General features: G+C 43.6%; 9 non-coding genes across 9 annotated transcripts; 5 read left to right on the top strand and 4 right to left on the bottom strand.

Moving 5' to 3' along the window:
- Positions 1-4,689: 4,689 nt before the first annotated feature.
- Positions 4,690-4,762, bottom strand: trnak-cuu (transfer RNA lysine (anticodon CUU)). Its single transcript has one exon. It is a non-coding gene; the product is annotated as a tRNA-Lys (tRNA).
- Positions 4,763-6,689: 1,927 nt separating this feature from the next.
- trnak-cuu (transfer RNA lysine (anticodon CUU)) lies at positions 6,690-6,762 on the bottom strand. The gene has a single exon. It is a non-coding gene; the product is annotated as a tRNA-Lys (tRNA).
- A 3,978-nt stretch (positions 6,763-10,740) lies between these two features.
- trnak-cuu (transfer RNA lysine (anticodon CUU)) lies at positions 10,741-10,813 on the bottom strand. The gene has a single exon. It is a non-coding gene; the product is annotated as a tRNA-Lys (tRNA).
- Positions 10,814-12,741: 1,928 nt separating this feature from the next.
- On the bottom strand, positions 12,742-12,814 carry trnak-cuu (transfer RNA lysine (anticodon CUU)). The gene has a single exon. It is a non-coding gene; the product is annotated as a tRNA-Lys (tRNA).
- Positions 12,815-16,496: 3,682 nt separating this feature from the next.
- On the top strand, positions 16,497-16,569 carry trnav-aac (transfer RNA valine (anticodon AAC)). The gene has a single exon. It is a non-coding gene; the product is annotated as a tRNA-Val (tRNA).
- Positions 16,570-20,595: 4,026 nt separating this feature from the next.
- On the top strand, positions 20,596-20,668 carry trnav-aac (transfer RNA valine (anticodon AAC)). The gene has a single exon. It is a non-coding gene; the product is annotated as a tRNA-Val (tRNA).
- Positions 20,669-22,645: 1,977 nt separating this feature from the next.
- On the top strand, positions 22,646-22,718 carry trnav-aac (transfer RNA valine (anticodon AAC)). Its single transcript has one exon. It is a non-coding gene; the product is annotated as a tRNA-Val (tRNA).
- A 1,977-nt stretch (positions 22,719-24,695) lies between these two features.
- trnav-aac (transfer RNA valine (anticodon AAC)) lies at positions 24,696-24,768 on the top strand. The gene has a single exon. It is a non-coding gene; the product is annotated as a tRNA-Val (tRNA).
- Positions 24,769-26,745: 1,977 nt separating this feature from the next.
- Positions 26,746-26,818, top strand: trnav-aac (transfer RNA valine (anticodon AAC)). Its single transcript has one exon. It is a non-coding gene; the product is annotated as a tRNA-Val (tRNA).
- Positions 26,819-27,771: the final 953 nt, after the last annotated feature.

Here is a 27,771-nt window from a genome sequence, read left to right as displayed (position 1 = left end):
GAGGATACGAAATATGTAAGAGTGAAGAAGATAGTAAGAGACTTCAATTCGTGGTGATTGAAGGTCAATCATCACAGCCCAGGACATCGCTGCAGGATATCCTCATGGTAGTGCCCTAGGCCCAACCATCTTCAGCTGCTTCATCAATGACCCTCGCTTCAAGATAATGTCAGAAATGGGGATGTTTGATGATAACTGCACAGTGTTCAGCGCAATTCACAACTTCTCAGATAAGAAGAAAGCAGTCCAAGCCCGCATGCAACATGACCTGGATGGCATTCAGGATTGGGCTGATATGTGGCAGGTAACATTCGTGCCACAGAAGTGCCAGGCAATTACTACCTCCAACAATCGAGAGTCTAACCACCGCCCCATGATATTTACCAGTATTACCATCGCCGAATCTCCTACCATCAGCATCCTGGGGGTCACCATTGACCAGAAACTTAACTGTACCAGCCACATAAATACTGTGGCAACAACAGCAGGTCAGAGGGTCGGTATTCTGCGGCGTGTGTCGCACCTCCGGACTCCCCAAAGACTTTCCACCATCTACAAGGGACAAACAAGGAGTGTGATGGAATACTCTCCACTTGCCGGGATGAGAGCAGCACAAACAACACGCAAGAATCTCGACACCATCCAGGACAAAGCAGCTCGTTTATTGGCACCCTATTCATCATCTTAAACATTCACTCCCTCCGCTACCAGTGCATGGTGGCTGCAGTGTGTACCATCTATAAGATGCTTTGCAGCAACCGCTAAGGCTTCTTCGGCAGCACCTCCCAAACCCGCGACCTATTCCACCTAGAAGGGCAAGGGCAGCAGGTGCATGGGAACAGCACCACCTCCAAGTTCCCCTACAAGTCACACACCGTCCTGCATCGTCGCTGTGTTAATATCCTGGAACTCCATCCCTAACAGCACAATGGGACTACCTTCACATCACGGACTGCAGTGGTTGAAGAAGGTGGCTTGCCACCACCTTCCCAAAGGTAATTAGGAATGGAAAATAAATGCTGGTCTTTCCAGCGACGCCCACAGCCCATGAAAGAATTTTTAAAAATGATGACATAGACAGGCTGTTGTAATGGGCGGACACATTTAGATGAAATTCAATGCTGAAAATTGTGAGTTGATATGAATGCAAGCTAAATTGAATAATTTTAGAAGGGTTAACGGACAGATATCACTGGGGGAGTTTGTGAACAATTCGTTGAAGATGGCAGAACAGCTTTAGAACGCTGTTAATAAACCATGTGTGATCCTTGTTTATATAAAAAGAAACATGAAGTCCAAACGGCATGAAGTTGTGGATAACCATTGGGCCAGAAATTCCAGGCCAAAAGCGTGAGTACGGTCGGCTTACTCACGCTTCTGGCCGTTGGAAATGCCGGCGTTCAGCATGAACAGCGCATGTGCGGAACGCCGGCATTTCCAGACCTCGAGCGCGTGCGACTGCACAGGCAGCGCTTGCGCAGTGAACTTCGTGGATTTCTTTCATGAAATCCGTGAGGGTAAGTCCTTAGAAGTTACACTTGGAAAAAGCAAGTGTAAAGTTGTTCATTGGCTGCGGAGGAAGATATATTTTATCGTGGAGCTTTTGAAATGCAATATTTTTGTTTGGGAAAGGGAGGGAAGTTATTTTAAGAAATTTTAAGTAAGTTTTAAAGTTTAATTTTTTTTTTTAAAAGGGTTTTCAGAACGGTAGGTAGAAGGAGCAATTGTGGCTGTGTGAATGGAATGTGAGAATGAGTTATGTATGTATGTCCACATATATTCCTTTACGTATATGTATGTATGTTTTATATTCCTTTACTAATGTGTATGAATGTATGTTTTTAATTATGATTTTCCAGTAAGTTACTTTCTCTGAAAGTCATAATTAAATAATACATTCATACACATAAATAAAGGAATATATACGTAACACGCAAAGGAATATATACAGACATACATACTTTCAGAAGCTCCACGATAAGAAATAGCTTCCTCCGCAGCCTGTGGAGCAACTGTACCCATGCTTTTTTCATGTGTAAGTTGTAATGACTGGACCTCACTGAAAGCATTAATGAAAGCGGCGAATTATACTGCGCACGTGCTGCCTGTGCAGTCGCACGCATTCTGCCTCTGAACCCCTTCGTTCAGAGGACAGGAAATGCCGGTTTTCCCCACATGCACTGTGAATGCTGAAAACCAGCATTTCATCCGGCCAGATGCGTAAGTACCCCGACCGTACTAGCGCATTTGGAAGGGAATTACTGGGCCAACATTTTACATGTCAATAAAATAAAAAATTTAACAATTGCACGACTTGCCCCCTCGCATCTGCGACTGAGGGCCCAAGGAGGTGCGTTGCGCAAGAGGTCATCATCGTACGTATCCTCACACTGTTCCCTTTGGGGAACTGTATGAAGTGGTGGAAGGAGTTATGGCCGTGATTAACGCTCATTCCGTGACCATAACCATCTTTGAACCAGCCATTAGGGTGGTTAGTCCTATGGCGGGCGGGCTTTACGGGCTCCCACAACCCATCTGAGGGGGGGTGCCACCAACACCCACGGACGCAAGTATCCCGCTGGATGACCACCCAGAATTTAAAGTTGGAGCTCCGACTCCACTTGCCGGGACTGTCTGGAGTGGGGTTCAAAACCCTACTCCTTCTGGCCCAGCGGCGGGGATGCTTACTGCTACGCAAAAGGCCCACTCCGCACAAAAGGTGACACCCATACATTTCCTGCGCCTTTTCCCTCCCCGTGACTGGAGCCCTATGCTGCCATTTCACGTTGCTAATTGGATTGGGCCTTTGTCATCGTGGTAGGATCCCCGCCGCTGGGCCAGATCAGGGTAGGGTTTCGAACTCTGCTCCAGACAGTCCCGGCAAGTGGAGTCGGAGCTCCGGCTCTGAATTCTGGGTTGACATCCAGTGGGATATTTGCATCCGTGGGTGTGGGTGGCCCCCCCTCCTTGTATAGCTTGTGGGAGCCCGTAAAACCCTCCCGCCATAGGACTAAGCGCCCTAATGGCTGGTTCAAAGATGGTTACGGTCACGGAATGAGCGTTAATCCTGGCCATAAATCCTTCCACCACTTCATACAGTTCCCCAAATGGAACAGTGTGAAGACACGTATGACGACGACATTGCTAAATAAATAAATGGAAATAAAAAAATTCTTTTAGGGCTTTTAAAAGTCTTTAAATTGCTTTAATTCTCTTTGAAACTATTTCAGATTACTCAAAATAATGTAAACATTTTAAAAAGCTTATAAAAGTTACCAAAATCTTCAAAAAACTTCCAAAAACCTATTAAAACTGCTGCTTTGCATGTAAAAATACTTAGCAGCTTGACAGAAACATTGGGGGCGTGTCCAGTGAAACTGAGACCTCAAGGGGCGTGTCTCACTTACACTGCACGCTCCTGGCTTCGCACTGGCTGCACTCCTGGGCGGAGTGACGTCATACGCTGCCCGGGAATGAGCTTTCTATTTCTGCAAGTTCAGGCGTCCCAGAAGCTGATCGGCACGAGCGCGGGGTAAGTACAAATACGGGGCTTGCACGCGCTGCAAGCCCCGTTCTGGAATTTCTGGGCCAATTACTAGTTGGGCTGCAGCTGGAGTATTGAGTCCTATTCTGGGCGCCGCACTTTCAGAAGGACATGAAGGATTTGAAGAGAGCACAGAAGAGATTTACTTCATTGGTTCCAGTGATGAGCGATTGCCGTTACGTGGATAGACCAGAGAAGTTGGAGCTGTTCTCCTTAGAGCATAGACGGCTAAGAGGAAATTTGACAGAGGGTTTTAAAATCAAGAAAACGATTAGATACAGTAAATAAACAGAAAAGATGGATGAATACAAAAGACAAAGCTGAAGTGTCTGTAACCATCCTGAGAGAAGCCAGACTTCATTCAATTCGATTAATTCCAAGCGATATTAAGAAACAGCTGAGCTGATTAGTTACAGCAAATGCAATGAGCTCCGACAACACTCCGTCTGCAGCACTAAAAGCGTGTGCTCCAGAACTAGCCACGCCTCGGGGAAGCGGTTGTGTTAAGAGATTGAGTAAACTAGGCCTGTAATCTCTTGAATTCGGAAGAATGAGAGGGGATCTCATGAAGCATGCAAAATTATTACACGGTTTGATCGGTTGGATGCTGGGAGAATGATTCCCTTGGCTGGGGAGTCTAGAACCAGCGGACACAGCCTCAGGATAAAGGTTAGGTCATTCAGGACTGAGAGAAGACATTTCTTCACACAGGAAGTGGTGAATCTTTGGAATTCTCTTCCCCAGAGTGCTGTGGAGGCTCAGTTATTGGGTATATTCAAAACAGAAGTGGGTAGATTTCTGACTGGTAAGGGCATCAAGGGATATGGCGATAGGGCCGGTGAGTGGAATTGAGGCAGGAGATCAGCCATGGTCTCATTGAATCCCCTGCACTGCTTAAAAATCTGTTCCATTACCTTTTTTTTTATAGTTCTGACGAAAGGTTATCGACCTGAAACGTTACCTCTGTTTCTCCCTTCGCAGATGCTGCCTGACCTGCTGAGTATCTCCAGCATTTTCTGTTTCAATTCATATTTCCAGCATCTGCAGTATTTTCTCAGTTCGCATTTCTTTCATTGTGCAAAACAAGGATATCGCTTAATTAATGACGCTTTGAAAGCAACATAAAAGTTTAACAAAATAACTACCGCCCAACGTGGGGCTCGAACCCACGACCCTGAGATTAAGAGATTCATGCTCTACCGACTGAGCTAGCCGGGCCTGTTGCAGCAACATTGCCTTGTCGCTGATTGCAGTCAGGAACCTTGTGGCTCCGGCCGGTCACAACAGCATGTCTGAGCCGCGTTTCTGCAAACTACGAAACAAGTTCTCCAGAAGCCCGAGGCGTAAAAGGAACTCAAGCAGCAAAATCCCTTACATTAACCACAGGGGTTCAGGCAAATTTCTGATCACAAATCGCTTTAGTCCTTGTCAATATCGCTTGTCTATTTCCCGGAGATTCCCGATTCTGTCTGTCTCTCTGGCTCTGTTTATTGTGTCTGTGGCCACCTGCGGGTAGATTTTGAACGAATTACCTGTGTTTGTGTCTGCTTGTTACTTTAAACAAATGAGGGCATCAGGCGCTTCTGTGCATGACACTGAGGAATCAGGAGAAGGCAGGAGGAATGAAACAGTGTTTGTGGAACGAGTATATATACAAACTACGAACATCCGTGGTTATGTGGTGGACCTCATGGTGCAACGGCAGCACATCTGACTCCAGATCAGAAAGTTCTGCGTGTTCAAATCTAATCGATCTCCCAACTGAGCTATTTCAGCGTTGTATAGGTGGTAATTCAAACAGCCCCAAAACGCTCTGTTTCCTCACCGGGAATCGAACCCGGGCTGTGGCGGTAAAAGTGTCTGAATCCTAACCACTAGACTACCAGAAAAGCTGCAGCAAGTTTCCTGCCAGCAAGCACAGCAATGCAGTGTTTCCTACCTGCTCCTTTGCAATTCAGATCCTTTCGCACCAGGCAAACTGTTCGGACAAAATGATATTTTTAACATGAGAACACAACAGACGTGTTCGCGAAAGCTCGGCACCAAGTGCGGGTAGGCATCCACTTGAAATCGATTTCCTCCTATGTTTTTCTCTGGATGTTGTCTCTCTCGGTGTGGGGCGAACAAATCATTGATGCATTTGTACTTCATTGGTTCCAGTGATGAACGATTGCCGTTACGTGGATAGACCAGAGAAGTTGGAGCTGTTCTCCTTAGAGCATAGACGGCTAAGAGGAAATTTGACAGAGGGTTTTAAAATCAAGAAAACGAATACATAGAGTAAATAAACAGAAAAGATGGATGAATACAAAAGACAAAGCTGAAGTGTCTGTAACCATCCTGAGAGAAGCCAGACTTCATTCAATTCGATTAATTCCAAGCGATATTAAGAAACAGCTGAACTGATTAGTTACAGCAAATGCAATGAGCTCCGACAACACTCCGTCTGCAGCACTAAAAGCGTGTGCTCCAGAAGTAGCCACGCCTCGGGGAAGCGGTTGTGTTAAGAGATTGAGTAAACTAGGCCTGTAATCTCTTGAATTCGGAAGAATGAGAGGGGATCTCATGAAGCATGCAAAATTATTACACGGTTTGATCGGTTGGATGCTGGGAGAATGATTCCCTTGGCTGGGGAGTCTAGAACCAGCGGACACAGCCTCAGGATAAAGGTTAGGCCATTCAGGACTGAGAGAAGACATTTCTTCACACAGAAAGTGGTGAATCTTTGGAATTCTCTTCCCCAGAGTGCTGTGGAGGCTCAGTTTTTGGGTATATTCAAAACAGAAGTGGGTAGATTTCTGACTGGTAAGGGCATCAAGGGATATGGCGATAGGGCCGGTGAGTGGAATTGAGGCAGGAGATCAGCCATGATCTCATTGAATCCCCTGCACTGCTTAAAAATCTGTTCCATTACCTTAATTTTTATAGTTCTGACGAAAGGTTATCGACCTGAAACGTTACCTCTGTTTCTCTCTTCGCAGATGCTGCCTGACCTGCTGAGTATCTCCAGCATTTTCTGTTTCAATTCATATTTCCAGCATCTGCAGTATTTTCTCAGTTCGCATTTCTTTCATTGTGCAAAACAAGGATATCGCTTAATTAATGACGCTTTGAAAGCAACATAAAAGTTTAACAAATTAACTACCGCCCAACGTGGGGCTCGAACCCACGACCCTGAGATTAAGAGTCTCATGCTCTACCGACTGAGCTAGCCGGGCCTGTTGCAGCAACATTGCCTTGTTGCTGATTGCAGTCAGGAACCTTGTGGCTCCGGCCCGGTCACAACAGCATGTCTGAGCCGCGTTTCTGCAAACTACGAAACAAGTTCTCCAGAAGCCCAAGGCGTATAAGGAACTCAAGCAGCAAAATCCCTTTCATTAACCACAGGGGTTCAGGCAAATTTCTGATCACAAATCGCTTTAGTCCTTGTCAATACCGCTTGTCTATTTCCCGAAGATTCCCGATTCTGTCTGTCTCTCTGGCTCTGTTTATTGTGTCTGTGGCCACCTGCGGGTAGATTTTGAACGAATTACCTGTGTTTGTGTCTGCTTGTCACTTTAAACAAATGAGGGCATCAGGCGCTTCTGTGCATGACACTGAGGAATCAGGAGAAGGCAGGAGGAATGAAACAGTGTTTGTGGAACGAGTATATATACAAACTACGAATATCCGTGGTTATGTTGTGGACCTCATGGTGCAAAGGTGGCGCTTACTGACTCCTAGATCAGAAAGTCTGCGTGCTCAAATCTAATCGATCTCTCAACTAAGCTTTTTCAGCGTTGTATGGTGGCAATTCAAACAGCCCCAAAACGCACTGTTTCCTCACCGGGAATCGAACCCGGGCCGCGGCGGTAAAAGTGCCTGAATCCTAACCACTAGACTACCAGAAAAGCTGCAGCAAGTCTCCTGCCAGCAAGCTCAGCAACGCAGTGTTTCCTGCCTGCTCCTTTGCAATTCAGATCCATTCGCGCCAGGCAAACTGTTCGGACAAAATGATATTTTTAACATGAGAACACAAAAGACGTGTTCGCGAAAGCACGGCACCAAGTGCGGGTAGGCATCCACTTGAAACCGATTTCCTTCAGTGGTTTTCTCTGGATGTTGTCTCTCTCGGTGCCGGCGAACATTTCATTGATGCATTTGTCCTGAACTGAAGCCTTTTGCCCATCTCGCGGGGCCAGAGCTGCTCTGTCTCTCTATTACCTGCCTGTTACCCTTATCGGGAACAGGCCGCCTTTTCAATGTTCAACAGCAAACCCAGAAAGACAAATAAACAGAAAGATGTGTCTCTCAGCCCCGGTGGCAAAGGTGCAATGGATGTTAATCCAAATAAATCCCCCGTGAGTCTGTGTGCATTGGCTTCCTTATAAAGTTTGTATTTGAAATGTGCGGGAAAAGTGTAAAATTATGAAAACATCCTGATGGCCAGTACGGGGATCAAACTCGCGACCTTGTCGTTATTAACACCAGGCTTTCACCAACTGGGCTAACCGGCCACAATGCTCTTGTTGGCCAGGCTCGCACCCAGGCTGCGAGATTGTCTTTCAGCCTCACACTGGGTGACCGAGTTACTGCACAATCATTGAACACACCACATCGGTTAAACATTGTTAACTGTTCGTATATACAACTGGGCAGAGTGTAAATCGAAACTAACAGAAAGACAGCTCTATGGTCTAACAAACCTCATTCTAAAATTTATTATCGCACCACAGCCCCTCCCACAAACACTGCTCCGGTATAAGAGCAGACGGCGGGACCCCGACTGGATTCGCACCTGCAGCGGACGGTTGGAGCCGGATCCAGCATGTCCGATGTGGTTTCACTCCCATTCATTTGGGAAACGCGGCATCAGGAGCGTAAAATTTCTCCTCATTCACTCCTCTTGTAGTGAAGGAGACAGAAAGTAACTAAAACCTACCGAAACCCGGGACCTTTAGATCTTCAGTCTAACGCTCTCCCAACTGAGCTATTTCGGCTTCACATCAAAAGCAGTATACTGTTGTTCTTTTGGAGGTTTTTATATCCCCGGGTGGAATTGCCCCTCTCGCTCATTCCTCACTTCGGGCAATGTGACCCGACCAGATCTCGGAGCTCAGGTTGTGTTAATGTAAAGCTGCAGTGTTGATAAAGATACAACGCTGACACAGCACGGGGGACCTCACTGTGTTGGACACAGCGTGAAATGCAATGACATGTTCAAATAAAGTTACAGAGCACAACACATGTGTAAAATTCCCTGTTCTTTTCTCCACACTGATGGGTTGTGAAGGGAGAGACGGGCCGAAGTCTCACTGAGCCGCACTGATCACGAGCCAAATCAAGTTCAATCTTCAGGTATGGTGCTGAGCCCGACACAGAAGTGAAAATGCCCGTGGTTCTTAGTTCCTCACACAGTAGGCTACTGAGCAATACAGGAAGGGCTAATGAACATCTTAATGCTCAAGTTATCACGGGCCACGGACTCTCTGATTACAGGCTTGCACACGTTTGTATGTTTCAAAATTTGCATTTTTCACACTGGCAATGAATTAATCGATAGCCGTGCCTGTGATAAGCTAAGTTTGTTGGGAGGTGCAGTGGGCAAGAAGATACACGGAAGACTAATGAAAACCGTGACTGCCCTGACACTGCGAGCTGCAGTTAAATGTTGGCAACATTTAAAGTCAGACAGTCTAAATTTGACAGAAATCAATTCCTGCTGACTTTGAAACAGCACGCATTTTACAGAAATCAAGGATGTATATTTTGTATCGCTGTATGAAGAGTGATGTTGAGCAGCGGTGTGGAAAGTTGAATCAGGGGCGGAGCATTGCTCCGTAAGGGTGCGTTGCATGGTGGCAATTCAAACAGCCCCAAAACGCACTGTTCTCTGACCGGGAATCGAACCCAGGCCACGGCGGTGAAAGCGCCGAATCCTAACCACTAGACCACCAGGGAAGCTGCTGCCAGCCTCCTGGCAGCAAGCACATCAACGCAGCTTTTCATGCCTGCTCCTTTACAATTCAGATCCTTTCACGCCAGGCAAACTGTTCGGACAAAATTATATTTTTTACATGAGAACACAACAGACGTGTTCGCGAAAGCTCGGCACCAAGTGCGGGTAGGCATCCACTTGAAATCGATTTCCTCCTGTGTTTTTCTCTGGATGTTGTCTCTCTCGGTGCAGGGCGAACAAATCATTGATGCATTTGTACTTCATTGGTTCCAGTGATGAACGATTGCCGTTACGTGGATAGACCAGAGAAGTTGGAGCCGTTCTCCTTAGAGCATAGACGGCTAAGAGGAAATTTGACAGAGGGTTTTAAAATCAAGAAAACGATTAGATAGAGTAAATAAACAGAAAAGATGGATGAATACAAAAGACAAAGCTGAAGTGTCTGTAACCATCCTGAGAGAAGCCAGACTTCATTCAATTCGATTAATTCCAAGCGATATTAAGAAACAGCTGAACTGATTAGTTACAGCAAATGCAATGAGCTCCGACAACACTCCGTCTGCAGCACTAAAAGCGTGTGCTCCAGAACTAGCCACGCCTCGGGGAAGCAGTTGTGTTAAGAGATTGAGTAAACTAGGCCTGTAATCTCTTGAATTCGGAAGAATGAGAGGGGATCTCATGAAGCATGCAAAATTATTACACGGTTTGATCGGTTGGATGCTGGGAGAATGATTCCCTTGGCTGGGGAGTCTAGAACCAGCGGACACAGCCTCAGGATAAAGGTTAGGCCATTCAGGACTGAGAGAAGACATTTCTTCACACAGAAAGTGGTGAATCTTTGGAATTCTCTTCCCCAGAGTGCTGTGGAGGCTCAGTTTTTGGGTATATTCAAAACAGAAGTGGGTAGATTTCTGACTGGTAAGGGCATCAAGGGATATGGCGATAGGGCCGGTGAGTGGAATTGAGGCAGGAGATCAGCCATGATCTCATTGAATCCCCTGCACTGCTTAAAAATCTGTTCCATTACCTTAATTTTTATAGTTCTGACGAAAGGTTATCGACCTGAAACGTTACCTCTGTTTCTCTCTTCGCAGATGCTGCCTGACCTGCTGAGTATCTCCAGCATTTTCTGTTTCAATTCATATTTCCAGCATCTGCAGTATTTTCTCAGTTCGCATTTCTTTCATTGTGCAAAACAAGGATATCGCTTAATTAATGACGCTTTGAAAGCAACATAAAAGTTTAACAAAATAACTACCGCCCAACGTGGGGCTCGAACCCACGACCCTGAGATTAAGAGTCTCATGCTCTACCGACTGAGCTAGCCGGGCCTGTTGCAGCAACATTGCCTTGTCGCTGATTGCAGTCAGGAACCTTGTGGCTCCGGCCCGGTCACAACAGCATGTCTGAGCCGCGTTTCTGCAAACTACGAAACAAGTTCTCCAGAAGCCCAAGGCGTATAAGGAACTCAAGCAGCAAAATCCCTTTCATTAACCACAGGGGTTCAGGCAAATTTCTGATCACAAATCGCTTTAGTCCTTGTCAATACCGCTTGTCTATTTCCCGAAGATTCCCGATTCTGTCTGTCTCTCTGGCTCTGTTTATTGTGTCTGTGGCCACCTGCGGGTAGATTTTGAACGAATTACCTGTGTTTGTGTCTGCTTGTCACTTTAAACAAATGAGGGCATCAGGCGCTTCTGTGCATGACACTGAGGAATCAGGAGAAGGCAGGAGGAATGAAACAGTGTTTGTGGAACGAGTATATATACAAACTACGAATATCCGTGGTTATGTTGTGGACCTCATGGTGCAAAGGTGGCGCATACTGACTCCTAGATCAGAAAGTCTGCGTGCTCAAATCTAATCGATCTCTCAACTAAGCTTTTTCAGCGTTGTATGGTGGCAATTCAAACAGCCCCAAAACGCACTGTTTCCTCACCGGGAATCGAACCCGGGCCGCGGCGGTAAAAGTGCCTGAATCCTAACCACTAGACTACCAGAAAAGCTGCAGCAAGTCTCCTGCCAGCAAGCTCAGCAACGCAGTGTTTCCTGCCTGCTCCTTTGCAATTCAGATCCATTCGCGCCAGGCAAACTGTTCGGACAAAATGATATTTTTAACATGAGAACACAAAAGACGTGTTCGCGAAAGCACGGCACCAAGTGCGGGTAGGCATCCACTTGAAATCGATTTCCTCCTGTGTTTTTCTCTGGATGTTGTCTCTCTCGGTGCAGGGCGAACAAATCATTGATGCATTTGTACTTCATTGGTTCCAGTGATGAACGATTGCCGTTACGTGGATAGACCAGAGAAGTTGGAGCCGTTCTCCTTGGAGCATAGACGGCTAAGAGGAAATTTGACAGAGGGTTTTAAAATCAAGAAAACGATTAGATAGAGTAAATAAACAGAAAAGATGGATGAATACAAAAGACAAAGCTGAAGTGTCTGTAACCATCCTGAGAGAAGCCAGACTTCATTCAATTCGATTAATTCCAAGCGATATTAAGAAACAGCTGAGCTGATTAGTTACAGCAAATGCAATGAGCTCCGAGAACACTCCGTCTGCAGCACTAAAAGCGTGTGCTCCAGAACTAGCCACGCCTCGGGGAAGCGGTTGTGTTAAGAGATTGAGTAAACTAGGCCTGTAATCTCTTGAATTCGGAAGAATGAGAGGGGATCTCATGAAGCATGCAAAATTATTACACGGTTTGATCGGTTGGATGCTGGGAGAATGATTCTCTTGGCTGGGGAGTCTAGAACCAGCGGACATAGCCTCAGGATAAAGGTTAGGCCATTCAGGACTGAGAGAAGACATTTCTTCACACAGAAAGTGGTGAATCTTTGGAATTCTCTTCCCCAGAGTGCTGTGGAGGCTCAGTTTTTGGGTATATTCAAAACAGAAGTGGGTAGATTTCTGACTGGTAAGGGCATCAAGGGATATGGCGATATGGCCAGTGAGTGGAATTGAGGCAGGAGATCAGCCATGATCTCATTGAATCCCCTGCACTGCTTAAAAATCTGTTCCATTACCTTTTTTTTTATAGTTCTGACGAAAGGTTATCGACCTGAAACGTTACCTCTGTTTCTCTCTTCGCAGATGCTGCCTGACCTGCTGAGTATCTCCAGCATTTTCTGTTTCAATTCATATTTCCAGCATCTGCAGTATTTTCTCAGTTCGCATTTCTTTCATTGTGCAAAACAAGGATATCGCTTAATTAATGATGCTTTGAAAGCAACATAAAAGTTTAACAAAATAACTACCGCCCAACGTGGGGCTCGAACCCACGACCCTGAGATTAAGAGTCTCATGGTCTACCGACTGAGCTAGCCGGGCCTGTTGCAGCAACATTGCTTTGTCGCTGATTGCAGTCAGGAACCTTGTGGCTCCGGCCCGGTCACAACTGCATGTCTGAGCCGCGTTTCTGCAAACTACGAAACAAGTTCTCCAGAAGCCCAAGGCGTATAAGGAACTCAAGCAGCAAAATCCCTTTCATTAACCACAGGGGTTCAGGCAAATTTCTGATCACAAATCGCTTTAGTCCTTGTCAATATCGCTTGTCTATTTCCCAGAGATTCCCGATTCTGTCTGTCTCTCTGGCTCTGTTTATTGTGTCTGTGGCCACCTGCGGGTAGATTTTGAACGAATTACCTGTGTTTGTGTCTGCTTGTTACTTTAAACAAATGAGGGCATCAGGCGCTTCTGTGCATGACACTGAGGAATCAGGAGAAGGCAGGAGGAATGAAACAGTGTTTGTGGAACGAGTATATATACAAACTACGAACATCCGTGGTTATGTTGTGGACCTCATGGTGCAACGGTAGCGCATACTGACTCCAGATCAGAAAATCTGCGTGTTCAAATCTAATCGATCTCCCAACTGAGCTATTTCAGCGTTGTATGGTGGCAATTCAAACAGCCCCAAAACGCACTGTTTCCTCACCGGGAATCGAACCCGGGCCGCGGCGGTAAAAGTGCCTGGAATCCTAACCACTAGACTACCAGAAAAGCTGCAGCAAGTCTCCTGCCAGCAAGCACAGCAATGCAGTGTTTCCTACCTGCTCCTTTGCAATTCAGATCCTTTCGCGCCAGGCAAACTGTTCGGACAAAATGATATTTTTAACATGAGAACACAAAAGACGTGTTCGCGAAAGCACGGCACCAAGTGCGGGTAGGCATCCACTTGAAATCGATTTCCTTCAGTGGTTTTCTCTGGATGTTGTCTCTCTCGGTGCCGGCGAACATTTCACTGATGCATTTGTCCTGAACTGAAGCCTTTTGCCCATCTCGCGGGGTCAGAGCTGCTGTGTCTGTCTATTACCTGCCTGTTACCCTTATCGGGAACAGGCCACCTGTTCAACGTTCAACAGCAAACCCAGAAAGACAAATAAACAGAAAGATGTGTCTCTCAGCCCCGGTGGCAAAGGTGCAATGGATGTTAATCCAAATAAATCCCCCGTGAGTCTGTGTGCATTGGCTTCCTTATAAAGTTTGTATTTGAAATGTGCGGGAAAAGTGTAAAATTATGAAAACATCCTGATGGCCAGTACGGGGATCAAACTCGTGACCTTGTCGTGATTAACACCAGGCTTTCACCAACTGGGCTAACCGGCCACAATGCTCTTGTTGGCCAGGCTCGAACCCAGGCTGCGAGATTGTCTTTCAGCCTCACACTGGGTGACCGAGTTACTGCACAATCATTGAACACACCACATCGGTTAAACATTGTTAACTGTTCATATATACAACTGGGCAGAGTGTAAATCGAAACTAACAGAAAGACAGCTCTATGGTCTAACAAACCTCATTCTAAAATTTATTATCGCACCACAGCCCCTCCCACAAACACTGCTCCGGTATAAGAGCAGACGGCGGGACCCCGACTGGATTCGCACCTGCAGCGGACGGTTGGAGCCGGATCCAGCATGTCCGATGTGGTTTCACTCCCATTCGTTTGGGAAACGCGGCATCAGTAGCGTAACATTTCTCCTCATTCACTCCTCTTGTAGTGAAGGAAACAGAAAGTAACTAAAACCTACCGAAACCCGGGACCTTTAGATCTTCAGTCTAACGCTCTCCCAACTGAGCTATTTCGGCTTCACATCAAAAGCAGTATACTGTTGTTCTTTTGGAGGTTTTTCTATCCCCGGGTGGAATTGCCCCTCTCGCTCATTCCTCACTTCGGGCAATGTGACCCGACCAGATCTCGGAGCTCAGGTTGTGTTAATGTAAAGCTGCAGTGTTGATAAAGATACAAAGCTGACACAGCACGGGGGACCTCACTGTGTTGGACACAGCGTGAAATGCAATGACATGTTCAAATAAAGTTACAGAGCACAACACATGTGTAAAATTCCCTGTTCTTTTCTCCACACTGATGGGTTGTGAAGGGAGAGACGGGCCGAAGTCTCACTGAGCCGCACTGATCACGAGCCAAATCAAGTTCAATCTTCAGGTATGGTGCGGAGCCCGACACAGAAGTGAAAATGCTCGTGGTTGTGGGTTGATTAATGATAATAGAAACAAATATGAAGTGTCTCACAGACTTCAATGATTCCTTAATACCGTTGGTTGACTAAAAGCTATCAATCGCAGGTTAAAATGAGCAATTCATGATGCATCTTTGAAAGAGCTATCCAATCAGTCCCACTCCGCTGCTCTTCCCCCATAGCACTGCTGACACTCCTGCCAGCGGAAACTGTTTCCCCCATAATTTTGATCACCTCTATTAAATCTCCCCTGACCAGTGATTAATGGAGTTCAACGCGGGCAAGTATCAGATCATCCAATTGGGGCCGAGCAAAGATCGGTCAGTGTGTGGTCTGAAAACATCATGTGAGAGAAAAGTTTTTTTCTGTGAAGTAGCCGGTCCCGTTAAATTTTACAAATGTTGCCCCAGATCGCTGCTCTCTCAAGCAATGAACATTTTAAACCATTCTCCTAAAATGCAATGTATTAAATGAGATATGGGTTAACAGTTCAGGAGATGCAAAGAGCAAAATAAATGAATGAAGTTTCGACTGTCCCTCAGTAACCATATTATTATGACTTTCATTCCGCAAAATAAAGTTACCGGTTAATTAATGGTGATTAAAGCAGTTCTTATTTATTCACATTAGATGCATGTAATTAATTTAATAAAATTACATCGCATTCATGAATAAGAAACGGTGGTATCAAAATTTCTTCCCTAACCGTGAATCGAACCCAGCCTGCAAAACTGATAGGAATAAATTATTGAATCATTTAATGGTGCCTCGAAAAATATCACACTACTAAATTAAAATCACTGCTATAATGTGTTTCGGTGTTGAAGGTGATTGAAAAAAGCCCAGACTGCGCCCGCGGTGAGACAGAGTTCGAACTTACAAAGAAGTTGGTGCTGCGAAGTAACCGCCAAGCGAAAGCTGACACCGATTAAAGAAGGAGACACCGCTCAATATAAAGGAAGAGCTCACAAACGTTAACTTTCTGTATTCTGTGTAAAAGGACTCTCAAATCCTTGAATATACTCAAGGACTGAGCATCCACTGCCCTCTGAGGTTGAAAATTGCAAAGATTCACAAGCCTCTGAGTGAAGAAATGTCTCCTCATCTGAGTCTCAAATGGCCGGCCCCTTATCCTGAGACTCTGCCTCCTAGTTCGAGACTCTCCAGCCAGGGGAAACAACCTCTCATCTTCTACCGTTTCAAGCCCTCCAAGAAAATTGTACCTTTCAATGACAACACATCTCGTACTTCTGAACTCCAGAGATTATAGGCCCAATCTACTCAATCTCTCCTCATAGGACAATCCAATCATCATTGAAAACAATGAGGTTTGATTCCCAGTCAGGGATTTCAGTTCTGACCAAGACAATTGAAGTCTGTGAGAATCTTATTAATTGTATTAAAACCAACAAAAATGTGTGTTGCACACTGAAGGAAATTGTAACATGTTTGCTGGGTGACAGTCAAACTTTAATAACTTTCTTCATAGATTCATAGATTTATAGCCAAAGGCGACGGCTTGAAACAGCGTTTCCGTAGTGTAGTGGTTATCACGTTCGCCTAACACGCGAAAAGTCCCCGGTTCGAAACCGGGCGGCAACATTTTGTAAATCATGTTCATTTATGTCGTAGAAAAATGGATCAATTCGCATTTGTTATGCAATGTAACAAAGTCCTGTTACATTTGTGTTATTCTGTACAGTTCTGCACACACACAGAACACTACGGTGTCGCTCGCTCACTTCCGTTTCCGGACCTGACCGTGCAGACAGCCCCTCTCAAAGCTGCACATTACCGCTGCTTTCAGTTGAATTGTGAAAGATTATTCAAGGATCCTGCAGCTTTACCTCGGTTCACAACAGCAGATCTAAGCCGCGTTTCTGCAAACTACAAACCATGTTTTCCAGAATTCCAAGGTGTATACGGAACTCAAACATTAAACTTCCCTTCATTAACCACAGGGGTTCAGGCAATTTTCTCTGATTCTATAAAACGTTATTAAAGTTTGACTGTCATCCGTTATACATGTTAACACTTCCTGCAGTGTGCAACAAAATGTTGTGGGTGGATTATTGATAATAGAAACAATTATGAAGTGTCTCACAGACTTCAATGATCCCTTAATAACGTTGTTTAACTAAAATCTATCAATCGCAGGTTAAAATGAGCAATTCATGATGCATCTTTGAACGAGCTATCCAATCAGTCCCACTCCGCAGGTCGTCCCCCATAGCCCTGCTGACACTCCTGCCAGTGGAAACTTTTTCCCCCATAATTTTGATCACCTCTATTAAATCTCCCCTGACCAGTGATTAATGGAGTTCAACGCGGGCAAGTGTCAGATCATCCACTTGGGGCCGAGCAAAGATTGGTCAGTGTGTGGTCTGAAAACATCATGTGAGAGAATAGGTTTTTTCTGTGAAATAGCCGGTCCCGATAAATTTTACAAATCTTGCCCCAGATCGCTGATCTCTCAAGCAATGAAGATTTTAAACTATTCTCCTAAAATGCAATGTGTAAAATGAGATATGGGTTAACAGTTCAGGAGATGCAAAGAGCAAAACAAATGAATGAAGTTTCGACTGTCCCTCAGTAACCATATTATCATGTCTTTCATTCTGCAAAATAAAGTTACCGGTTAATTAATGATGATTATAGCAGTTCTTATTTATTCACATTAGATGCATGTAATTAATTTAATAAAATTACGTCGCATTCATGAATAAGAAACGGTGATATCAAAATTTCTTCTCTAACCGGGAATCGAACCCAGCCTGCAACACTGATAGGAATAAATTATTGAATCTTTTAATGGTGCCTCAAAAAATGTCACGCTGCTAAATTAAAATCACTGCTTTAATGTGTTTCGGTGTTGAAGGGGATTGAAAAAAGCCCAGACTGCGCCCGCGGTGAGACAGAGTTCGAACTTACAAAGAAGTTAGTGCTGCGAAGTAACCGCTGAGCGAAAGCTGACACCGATTAAAGGACGAGAAACCGCTCAATATAAAGGATGAGCTCACAAACGTTAATTTCTGTATTCTGTGTAAAAGTACTCCCAAATCCTTGAATATACTCAATGACTGAGCATCCACTGCCCTCTGAGGTTGAGAATTGCAAAGATTCACAAGCCTCTGAGTGAAGAAATGTCTCCTCATCTGACTCTCAAATGGCCGGCCCCTTATCCTAAGACTCTGCCCCCAATTCTAGACTCTCCAGCCAGGGGAAACAACCTCTCAGCTTCTACCCTTTTAAGCCCTCCATGAAAATTGAACCTTTCAATGAGAACTCCTCTCGTTCTTCTGAACTCCAGAGATTATAGGCCAAATCTACTCAATTTCTCCTCATAGGACAATCCTATCATCATTGAAAACAATCAGGTTTGATTCCCAGTCTGGGATTTCAGCTCTGACAAAGACCATTGAAGTCTGTGAGAATCTTAATAATTGTATTAAAACCAACAAAAATGTGTGTTGCACACTGAAGGAAATTGTAACATGTTTGCTGGGTGGCAGTCAAACTTTAAAAACTTTCTTCATAGATTCATAGATGTCTAGCAAAAGGCGACTGTTTGATCCAGCGTTTTCGTAGTGTAGTGGTTATCACGTTTGCCTAACACGCGAAAAGTCCCCGGTTCGAAACCGAACGGAAACATTTTGTAAATCATGTTCATTTAAATCGTAGAAAAATGGATCAATTCGCATTTGTTATGCAATGTAACAAAGTCCTGTTACATTTGTGTTATTCTGTACAGTTGTGCACACACACAGAACACTACGGTTTCGCTCGCTCACTTCCGTTTCCAGCCCTGACCGTGCAGATAGCCCCTCGCAAAGTTGCACATTCCGGCTGCTTTCAGTTGAATTGTGAAAGATTATTCAAGGATCCTGCAGCTTTACCTCGGTTCACAACAGCAGATCTAAGCCCCGTTTCTGCAAACTTCAAACCATGTTTTCCAGAATTCCAAGGTGTATACGGAACTCAACCATTAAAATTCCCTTCATTAACCACAGGGGTTCAGGCAATTTTCTATGATTCTATAAAAAGTTATTGAAGTTTGACTGTCATCCGGTATACATGTTAGCAATTCCTGCAGTGTGCAACAAAATTTTGTGGGTTGATTAATGATAATAGAAACAATTATGAAGTGTCTCACAGACTTCAATGATCCCTTAATAACGTTGGTTAACTAAAATCTATCAATTGCAGGTTAAAATGAGGAATTCATATTGCATCTTCGAAAGAGCTATCCAATCAGTCCCACTCCGCTGCTCTTCCCCCATAGCCCTGCTGACACTCCTGCCAGTGGAAACGGTTTCCCCCTTAATTTTGATCACCTCTATTAAATCTCCCCTGACCAGTGATTAATGGAGCTCAACGCGGGCAAGTGTCAGATCATCCACTTGGGGCCTAGCAAAGATCAGTCAGTGTGTGGTCTGAAAACATCATGTGAGAGAATCGGTTTTTTCTGTGAAATAGCCGGTCCCGTTAAATTTTACAAATGTTGCCCCAGATCGCTGCTCTCTCAAGCAATGAACATTTTAAACCATTCTCCTGAAATGCAATGTGTAAAATGAGATATGGGTTAACAGTTCAGGAGATGCAAAGAGCAAAATAAATGTATGAAGTTTCGACTGTCCCTCAGTAACCATATTATTATGTCTTTCATTCCGCAAAATAAAGTTACCGGTTAATTAATGGTGATTAAAGCAGTTCTTATTTATTCACATTAGATGCATGTAATTAATTTAATAAAATTACATCGCATTCATGAATAAGAAACGGTGATATCAAAATTTCTTCCCTAACCGTGAATCGAACCCAGCCTGCAACACTGATAGGAATAAATTATTGAATCATTTAATGGTGCCTCGAAAAATATCACACTACTAAATTAAAATCACTGCTTTAATGTGTTTCGGTGTTGAAGGGGATTGAAAAAAGCCCAGACTGCGCCCGCGGTGAGACAGAGTTCGAACTTACAAAGAAGTTGGTGCTGTGAAGTAACAGCTGGGCGAAAGCTGACACCGATTGAAGGACGAGAAACCGCTCAATATAAAGGATGAGCTCACAAACGTTAATTTCTGTATTCTGTGTAAAAGGACTCCCAAATTCTTGAATATACTCAATGACTGAGCATCCACTGCCCTCTGAGGTTGAGAATTGCAAAGATTCACAAGCCTCTGAGTGAAGAAATGTCTCCTCATCTGAGTCTCAAATGGCCGGCCCCTTATCCTGAGACTCTGCCTCCTAGTTCGAGACTCTCCAGCCAGGGGAAACAACCTCTCATCTTCTACCGTTTCATGCCCTCCAAGAAAATTGTACCTTTCAATGACAACACATCTCGTACTTCTGAACTCCAGAGATTATAGGCCCAATCTACTCAATCTCTCCTCATAGGACAATCCAATAATCATTGAAAACAATCAGGTTTGATTCCCAGTCAGGGATTTCAGTTCTGACAAAGACAATTGAAGTCTGTGAGAATCTTATTAATTGTATTAAAACGAACAAAAATGTGTGTTGCACACTGAAGGAAATTGTAACATGTTTGCTGGGTGACAGTCAAACTTAAATAACTTTCTTCATAGATTCATAGATTTATTGCCAAAGGCGACTGTTTTATCCAGCGTTTCCGCAGTGTAGTGGTTATCACGTTCGCCTAACACGCGAAAGGTCCCCGGTTCGAAACCGGGCGGAAACATTTTGTAAATCATGTTCATTTAAATCGTAGAAAAATGGATCAATTCGCATTTGTTATGCAATGTAACAAAGTCCTGTTACATTTGTGTTATTCTGTACAGTTGTGCACACACACAGAACACTACGGTTTCGCTCGCTCACTTCCGTTTCCAGCCCTGACCGTGCAGACAGCCCCTCTCAAAGTTGCACATTCCGGCTGCTTTCAGTTGAATTGTGAAAGATTATTCAAGGATCCTGCAGCTTTACCTCGGTTCACAACAGCAGATCTAAGCCCCGTTTCTGCAAACTACAAACCATGTTTTCCAGAATTCCAAGGTGTATACGGAACTCAACCATTAAAATTCCCTTCATTAACCACAGGGGTTCAGGCAATTTTCTATGATTCTATAAAAAGTTATTGAAGTTTGACTGTCATCCGGTATACATGTTAGCAATTCCTGCAGTGTGCAACAAAATGTTGTGGGTTGATTAATGATAATAGAAACAGTTATGAAGTGTCTCACAGACTTCAATGATCCCTTAATACCGTTGGTTAACTAAAATCTATCAATTGCAGGTTAAAATGAGGAATTCATATTGCATCTTTGAAAGAGCTATCCAATCAGTCCCACTCCGCTGCTCTTCCCCCATAGCCCTGCTGAAACTCCTGCCAGTGGAAACGGTTTCCCCCTTAATTTTGATCACCTCTATTAAATCTCCCCTGACCAGTGAATAATGGAGCTCAACGCGGGCAAGTGTCAGATCATCCACTTGGGGCCTAGCAAAGATCAGTCAGTGTGTGGTCTGAAAACATCATGTGAGAGAATCGGTTTTTTCTGTGAAATAGCCGGTCCCGTTAAATTTTACAAATGTTGCCCCAGATCGCTGCTCTCTCAAGCAATGAACATTTTAAACCATTCTCCTGAAATGCAATGTGTAAAATGAGATATGGGTTAACAGTTCAGGAGATGCAAAGAGCAAAATAAATGAATGAAGTTTCGACTGTCCCTCAGTAACCATATTATTATGTCTTTCATTCCGCAAAATAAATTTACCGGTTAATTAATGGTGATTAAAGCAGTTCTTATTTATTCACATTAGATGCATGTAATTAATTTAATAAAATTACATCGCATTCATGAATAAGAAACGGTGATATCAAAATTTCTTCCCTAACCGTGAATCGAACCCAGCCTACAACACTGATAGGAATAAATTATTGAATCATTTAATGGTGCCTCGAAAAATATCACACTACTAAATTAAAATCACTGCTTTAATGTGTTTCGGTGTTGAAGGGGATTGAAAAAAGCCCAGACTGCGCCCGCGGTGAGACAGAGTTCGAACTTACAAAGAAGTTGGTGCTGTGAAGTAACAGCTGGGCGAAAGCTGACACCGATTGAAGGACGAGAAACCGCTCAATATAAAGGATGAGCTCACAAACGTTAATTTCTGTATTCTGTGTAAAAGGACTCCCAAATTCTTGAATATACTCAATGACTGAGCATCCACTGCCCTCTGAGGTTGAGAATTGCAAAGATTCACAAGCCTCTGAGTGAAGAAATGTCTCCTCATCTGAGTCTCAAATGGCCGGCCCCTTATCCTGAGACTCTGCCTCCTAGTTCGAGACTCTCCAGCCAGGGGAAACAACCTCTCCTCTTCTACCGTTTCATGCCCTCCAAGAAAATAGTACCTTTCAATGACAACACATCTCGTACTTCTGAACTCCAGAGATTATAGGCCCAATCTACTCAATCTCTCCTCATAGGACAATCTAATCATCATTGAAAACAATCAGGTTTGATTCCCAGTCAGGGATTTCAGTTCTGACAAAGACAATTGAAGTCTGTGAGAATCTTATTAATTGTATTAAAACGAACAAAAATGTGTGTTGCACACTGAAGGAAATTGTAACATGTTTGCTGGGTGACAGTCAAACTTAAATAACTTTCTTCATAGATTCATAGATTTATTGCCAAAGGCGACTGTTTTATCCGGCGTTTCCGTAGTGTAGTGGTTATCACGTTCGCCTAACACGCGAAAGGTCCCCGGTTCGAAACCGGGCGGAAACATTTTGTAAATCATGTTCATTTAAATCGTAGAAAAATGGATCAATTCGCATTTGTTATGCAATGTAACAAAGTCCTGTTACATTTGTGTTATTCTGTACAGTTGTACACACACACAGAACACTACGGTTTCGCTCGCTCACTTCCGTTTCCAGCCCTAACCGTGCAGACAGCCCCTCTCAAAGTTGCACATTCCGGCTGCTTTCAGTTGAATTGTGAAAGATTATTCAAGGATCCTGCAGCTTTACCTCGGTTCACAACAGCAGATCTAAGCCCCGTTTCTGCAAACTACAAACCATGTTTTCCAGAATTCCAAGGTGTATACGGAACTCAACCATTAAAATTCCCTTCATTAACCACAGGGGTTCAGGCAATTTTCTATGATTCTATAAAAAGTTATTGAAGTTTGACTGTCATCCGGTATACGTGTTAGCAATTCCTGCAGTGTGCAACAAAATGTTGTGGGTTGATTAATGATAATAGAAACAGTTATGAAGTGTCTCACAGACTTCAATGATCCCTTAATACCGTTGGTTAACTAAAATCTATCAATTGCAGGTTAAAATGAGGAATTCATTTTGCAACTTTGAAAGAGCTATCCAATCAGTCCCACTCCGCTGCTCTTCCCCCATAGCCCTGCTGACACTCCTGCCAGTGGAAACGGTTTCCCCCTTAATTTTGATCACCTCTATTAAATCTCCCCTGACCAGTGAATAATGGAGCTCAACGCGGGCAAGTGTCAGATCATCCACTTGGGGCCTAGCAAAGATCAGTCAGTGTGTTGTCTGAAAACATCATGTGAGAGAATCGGTTTTTTCTGTGAAATAGCCGGTCCCGTTAAATTTTACAAATGTTGCCCCAGATCGCTGCTCTCTCAAGCAATGAACATTTTAAACCATTCCCCTGAAATGCAATGTGTAAAATGAGATATGGGTCAACAGTTCAGGAGATGCAAAGAGCAAAATAGATGAATGAAGTTTCGACTGTCCCTCAGTAACCATATTATTATGTCTTTCATTCCGCAAAATAAAGTTACCGGTTAATTAATGGTGATTAAAGCAGTTCTTATTTATTCACATTAGATGCATGTAATTAATTTAATAAAATTACATCGCATTCATGACTAAGAAACGGTGATATCAAAATTTCTTCCCTAACCGTGAATCGAACCCAGCCTGCAACACTGATAGGAATAAATTATTGAATCATTTAATGGTGCCTCGAAAAATATCACACTACTAAATTAAAATCACTGCTTTAATGTGTTTCGGTGTTGAAGGGGATTGAAAAAAGCCCAGACTGCGCCCGCGGTGAGACAGAGTTCGAACTTACAAAGAAGTTGGTGCTGTGAAGTAACAGCTGGGCGAAAGCTGACACCGATTGAAGGACGAGAAACCGCTCAATATAAAGGATGAGCTCACAAACGTTAATTTCTGTATTCTGTGTAAAAGGACTCCCAAATTCTTGAATATACTCAATGACTGAGCATCCACTGCCCTCTGAGGTTGAGAATTGCAAAGATTCACAAGTCTCTGAGTGAAGAAATGTCTCCTCATCCTAGTCTCAAATAGCCGGCCCCTTATCCTGAGACTCTGCCTCCTAGTTCGAGACTCTCCAGCCAGGGGAAACAACCTCTCATCTTCTACCGTTTCATGCCCTCCAAGAAAATAGTACCTTTCAATGACAACACATCTCGTACTTCTGAACTCCAGAGATTATAGGCCCAATCTACTCAATCTCTCCTCATAGGACAATCCAATAATCATTGAAAACAATCAGGTTTGATTCCCAGTCAGGGATTTCAGTTCTGACAAAGACAATTGAAGTCTGTGAGAATCTTATTAATTGTATTAAAACGAACAAAAATGTGTGTTGCACACTGAAGGAAATTGTAACATGTTTGCTGGGTGACAGTCAAACTTAAATAACTTTCTTCATAGATTCATAGATTTATTGCCAAAGGCGACTGTTTTATCCAGCGTTTCCGCAGTGTAGTGGTTATCACGTTCGCCTAACACGCGAAAGGTCCCCGGTTCGAAACCGGGCGGAAACATTTTGTAAATCATGTTCATTTAAATCGTAGAAAAATGGATCAATTCGCATTTGTTATGCAATGTAACAAAGTCCTGTTACATTTGTGTTATTCTGTACAGTTGTGCACACACACAGAACACTACGGTTTCGCTCGCTCACTTCCGTTTCCAGCCCTGACCGTGCAGACAGCCCCTCTCAAAGTTGCACATTCCGGCTGCTTTCAGTTGAATTGTGAAAGATTATTCAAGGATCCTGCAGCTTTACCTCGGTTCACAACAGCAGATCTAAGCCCCGTTTCTGCAAACTACAAACCATGTTTTCCAGAATTCCAAGGTGTATACGGAACTCAACCATTAAAATTCCCTTCATTAACCACAGGGGTTCAGGCAATTTTCTATGATTCTATAAAAAGTTATTGAAGTTTGACTGTCATCCGGTATACATGTTAGCAATTCCTGCAGTGTGCAACAAAATGTTGTGGGTTGATTAATGATAATAGAAACAGTTATGAAGTGTCTCACAGACTTCAATGATCCCTTAATACCGTTGGTTAACTAAAATCTATCAATTGCAGGTTAAAATGAGGAATTCATATTGCATCTTTGAAAGAGCTATCCAATCAGTCCCACTCCGCTGCTCTTCCCCCATAGCCCTGCTGAAACTCCTGCCAGTGGAAACGGTTTCCCCCTTAATTTTGATCACCTCTATTAAATCTCCCCTGACCAGTGAATAATGGAGCTCAACGTGGGCAAGTGTCAGATCATCCACTTGGGGCCTAGCAAAGATCAGTCAGTGTGTGGTCTGAAAACATCATGTGAGAGAATCGGTTTTTTCTGTGAAATAGCCGGTCCCGTTAAATTTTACAAATGTTGCCCCAGATCGCTGCTCTCTCAAGCAATGAACATTTTAAACCATTCTCCTGAAATGCAATGTGTAAAATGAGATATGGGTTAACAGTTCAGGAGATGCAAAGAGCAAAATAAATGAATGAAGTTTCGACTGTCCCTCAGTAACCATATTATTATGTCTTTCATTCCGCAAAATAAATTTACCGGTTAATTAATGGTGATTAAAGCAGTTCTTATTTATTCACATTAGATGCATGTAATTAATTTAATAAAATTACATCGCATTCATGAATAAGAAACGGTGATATCAAAATTTCTTCCCTAACCGTGAATCGAACCCAGCCTACAACACTGATAGGAATAAATTATTGAATCATTTAATGGTGCCTCGAAAAATATCACACTACTAAATTAAAATCACTGCTTTAATGTGTTTCGGTGTTGAAGGGGATTGAAAAAAGCCCAGACTGCGCCCGCGGTGAGACAGAGTTCGAACTTACAAAGAAGTTGGTGCTGTGAAGTAACAGCTGGGCGAAAGCTGACACCGATTGAAGGACGAGAAACCGCTCAATATAAAGGATGAGCTCACAAACGTTAATTTCTGTATTCTGTGTAAAAGGACTCCCAAATTCTTGAATATACTCAATGACTGAGCATCCACTGCCCTCTGAGGTTGAGAATTGCAAAGATTCACAAGCCTCTGAGTGAAGAAATGTCTCCTCATCTGAGTCTCAAATGGCCGGCCCCTTATCCTGAGACTCTGCCTCCTAGTTCGAGACTCTCCAGCCAGGGGAAACAACCTCTCATCTTCTACCGTTTCATGCCCTCCAAGAAAATTGTACCTTTCAATGACAACACATCTCGTACTTCTGAACTCCAGAGATTATAGGCCCAATCTACTCAATCTCTCCTCATAGGACAATCCAATAATCATTGAAAACAATCAGGTTTGATTCCCAGTCAGGGATTTCAGTTCTGACAAAGACAATTGAAGTCTGTGAGAATCTTATTAATTGTATTAAAACGAACAAAAATGTGTGTTGCACACTGAAGGAAATTGTAACATGTTTGCTGGGTGACAGTCAAACTTAAATAACTTTCTTCATAGATTCATAGATTTATTGCCAAAGGCGACTGTTTTATCCAGCGTTTCCGCAGTGTAGTGGTTATCACGTTCGCCTAACACGCGAAAAGTCCCCGGTTCGAAACCGGGCGGAAACATTTTGTAAATCATGTTCATTTAAATCGTAGAAAAATGGATCAATTCGCATTTGTTATGCAATGTAACAAAGTCCTGTTACATTTGTGTTATTCTGTACAGTTGTGCACACACACAGAACACTACGGTTTCGCTCGCTCACTTCCGTTTCCAGCCCTGACCGTGCAGACAGCCCCTCTCAAAGTTGCACATTCCGGCTGCTTTCAGTTGAATTGTGAAAGATTATTCAAGGATCCTGCAGCTTTACCTCGGTTCACAACAGCAGATCTAAGCCCCGTTTCTGCAAACTACAAACCATGTTTTCCAGAATTCCAAGGTGTATACGGAACTCAACCATTAAAATTCCCTTCATTAACCACAGGGGTTCAGGCAATTTTCTATGATTCTATAAAAAGTTATTGAAGTTTGACTGTCATCCGGTATACATGTTAGCAATTCCTGCAGTGTGCAACAAAATGTTGTGGGTTGATTAATGATAATAGAAACAGTTATGAAGTGTCTCACAGACTTCAATGATCCCTTAATACCGTTGGTTAACTAAAATCTATCAATTGCAGGTTAAAATGAGGAATTCATATTGCATCTTTGAAAGAGCTATCCAATCAGTCCCACTCCGCTGCTCTTCCCCCATAGCCCTGCTGAAACTCCTGCCAGTGGAAACGGTTTCCCCCTTAATTTTGATCACCTCTATTAAATCTCCCCTGACCAGTGAATAATGGAGCTCAACGCGGGCAAGTGTCAGATCATCCACTTGGGGCCTAGCAAAGATCAGTCAGTGTGTGGTCTGAAAACATCATGTGAGAGAATCGGTTTTTTCTGTGAAATAGCCGGTCCCGTTAAATTTTACAAATGTTGCCCCAGATCGCTGCTCTCTCAAGCAATGAACATTTTAAACCATTCTCCTGAAATGCAATGTGTAAAATGAGATATGGGTTAACAGTTCAGGAGATGCAAA

This window comes from Somniosus microcephalus, unplaced genomic scaffold (assembly GCF_052327205.1).
Source record: "Somniosus microcephalus isolate GS21.2 unplaced genomic scaffold, FLI_Smic_1.0 unresolved_chr4, whole genome shotgun sequence".
Taxonomy (NCBI): domain Eukaryota; kingdom Metazoa; phylum Chordata; class Chondrichthyes; order Squaliformes; family Somniosidae; genus Somniosus; species Somniosus microcephalus.
Note: the sequence above shows the minus strand (reverse complement) of the source record. Positions and strands in the feature narration are given on the sequence as shown.